Here is a 3,151-nt window from a genome sequence, read left to right on the forward strand (position 1 = left end):
AGGGGAGCAAGCAGTTAGGGGTGAGATCAGGCCAGCACAGGGGAGCAAGCACTAAGGGGCACGATCAGGCTGGCGGAGGGAGCAGTTACGGGCGAGATCAGGCAGGCAGGCAGGCAAGCAGATTAGGAGCAGAAGGTCCCAGATTGTGGAATCGAGCCTAATCGTGCACTCGGACATACCCCAAAAGATCCAGTTTGAGAGGAGAGGATGCAGGCCGGGTTGAGGGCACCCCCTGCCATGCACGAATTTTGTGAAGGGGCCTCTATTATATATATATAGACATCTTCTTAATTAATTTATCCTGCCACATTGTGGCTATTGTAAATGAAATACTGTAATGAACATAGTGGTACATATATGTTTTCAAATTAGTGTTCTTCTTTTCTTTGGATAAACACCCAGAAGTGTAATTGCTGGGTCATATGGCATATCTATTTTTAATTTAGGGGCAGCACCAGTTTGCAGTCCCAACAACAAGTACAAGGATCCCCTTTTCCCCACATCCCCTCCAACACATGTTATTTGTTTACTTTTTAAAAAAAATATATATTTTATTGATTTTTTACAGAGAGGAAGGGAGAGGGATAGAGAGTTAGAAACATCGATGAGAGAGAAACATCGATCAGCTGCCTCCTGCACACTCCCTACTGGGGATGTGCCCGCAACCAAGGTACATGCCCTTGGCCAGAATCGAACCTGGGACCCTTCAGTCTGCAGGCCGACGCTCTATCCACTGAGCCAAACCGGTTAGGGCTGTTTACTTTTTTATAATAGCCATTCTGACTCGGGTGAGTTGGTATCTTATTGTGCTTTTTATTTGTATTTCCCTGATAACTAGTGATGTTGAACATCTTTTCATATGTCCATTGGCCATTTGTATGTCCTCTTTGGATAAATGTGTTTTCATGACTTCTGCCCATTTTTGGATCAGATTTTTATTTTTATTTTTTTGTTGATTTGTATGAGTTTCTTATATATTTTCGATATCAATCCCTTATCAGATGTGTCATTTGTGAATATATTGTCCCAGTCAGTAGGTTGCCTTTTTCTTTTGCTGAAGGTTTCCTTTCCTCTTGCCGAAGCCTTTTAGTTTGCTGCAGTCCATTAGCTCATTCTTTGTTTCCCTTGCTCCAGGGGAGGTGCCAAAAGGATACTCAGACTGATGACAGAGGGCTTGCTTCCAATGTTTCTTCTAGGAGTCTCATGATGTACAGTATATTTAAGTATTTTACACACTTTGAGTTTATATTTGTGTATGGTGTAAGAGAGCGTTCCAGTTTGCTTTTCTGATCACTCCCAGTCAAACTCCATAGGTCAGTTTCCCTGGGAAGCAGACCCAAAGGGCTATAAGAATGTGGGAAGCTTATTGTGGGCAGCTGTGAGGACCCACATGCTGAGGGTTGAAGGAGCAGGACTGGCAGAGGGAGCTGCTGAACTCTGAGGCAGGCACCAGACTTGGCCACTCTACAGAGAACTGGCCAGAAGAATAGGCTGTGAGAGCTGTGCAAATGGAGGGGAGGGTGCTGAGCCTTTAGGCTCCCAGTCCAGCCAGACCTCTGCCACAGTCTGCCCACTAGGGGGCGGTGCAAACGTGGCATTGAACTCCCGTCCACTGAGGAGTGTCCCAGGGAGCCTCTCAGTTGAGGATTGCCGTTCTCCAACGCCAACAGGAAATATGGCGCGGCCTCCAGTGCCCTTACAAGGATTATTTATTTATGAGAAACCATTGTAATTTCCTTATTTTTTAAATTAAAAGAAAACACTTCTTGTTGTAAACCTGCAGATCTGCATTTCTGTGTCCAAGAGAAGGATATCTGCTGACATGGGGACTGGGTTCAGTGTGTGCTGGGTGGCGTTGGAGTAGTTCCCAAGCTTGTGACCCCATTTCCTTGACTCACCTGGGAGCTTTTGAGGCAGCTGGTCTCATGAGGCCAGGCCACTGTGGGTTCTCCCTCAGCTCCTGAGAACATGGGGTCACCCAGCCTTGTCTGTGGTGCCATCCAGGTCTGCCCTGCGACCCTCTCACTGAGATGCCTGTCTCTACTCCTCTGATTCCCTGTTCCCTTTCATTACTATGTCTCCATGGGGTTGGACTTGTCCTCATCAATAACGAAAAGGCTCAATGTCATTCGATGGGAAAAAGGATGTATTTTTCTAGCTTTGAATCTGCACTAATCTGAGCCCTTGTTACCTCTCTGAGCCTCAGTTTCCTCATCAGAATGAGAGTAATACTACCTGCCCCATAGGGTGTGAGGACCAAGTCAGTACATCAGGCGCCACACTATGGGTCACTGAGTTCACATTCTGCCCACCACCTCCCTCAAGGAGGACGACTCCGGCAGCCTACTCACGGGGTCACTGAGGATAAAGAACCTCTTTACCGATTGCTGCCTCAAGCGGGAGCCCATGGGTTCAGAGTGGTCACAGGTGCAGGTAGCCTCGGATGCAGTGAGTAGAAGACTCTGGAATGGTCTCCTCTAATGGCTTCCCCTGTCCCTTGAATTGCAGGCCCAGCACTATCTGCTCAGGTCTTCTTGGCTGTGCTCCTCGGCCTCCTAGGCTGCAAGGTGCTGCTGATGGTTGGTGTCTCTGCCATCTATGTCCACAGGCAGCGGAGAGCCCGACTGTAAGTTGTGGGACAGGGAGGGCAGGCTAACGTCTGTCCCAGAGGAGCAGGTCAACAGGAGCGGTCAGCCCACAGGGTACACACGGTGAGGGCCCAGGTGGAATTTAGACAAGGTGTCACCCCTCTATTAATACTCCCAGGAGACTTGCAGGTGCCTTTAAGAGATTCCTACCTCCCAGGAAATGTCTGGCGTCCTGTAGGAGGCTGACTCGGTGGTTTTTGAAAGGTGTTCACAGAGTCCCAGGGCTCCTGCAGAAGAAGTGGGCAGAGGAAACTGAATGAGGCCAGCTGGGTGGGCGGTTCCCTTGGAGACCACATGTAATTGAATTGATGGCCGGGGATCCTTGGGCAGAAGGAAGCCACATTCACAGTAATGTTGAGAAGCCCCGGTCAGCTGTTCTGATGGCTATTCCCAGTCTGACGCTCTGTGTGACAGAGGAGGATGGGGAAGGAGGACCAGGACCTGAGAGGAGGACTAGGGGCAGAGTCCAATGCCAGGGCTGCATATCCTCTCATGACCCGCAT

Source organism: Myotis lucifugus, unplaced genomic scaffold (assembly GCF_000147115.1).
Source record: "Myotis lucifugus unplaced genomic scaffold, Myoluc2.0 scaffold_60, whole genome shotgun sequence".
NCBI classification, from domain to species: Eukaryota; Metazoa; Chordata; class Mammalia; order Chiroptera; family Vespertilionidae; genus Myotis; species Myotis lucifugus.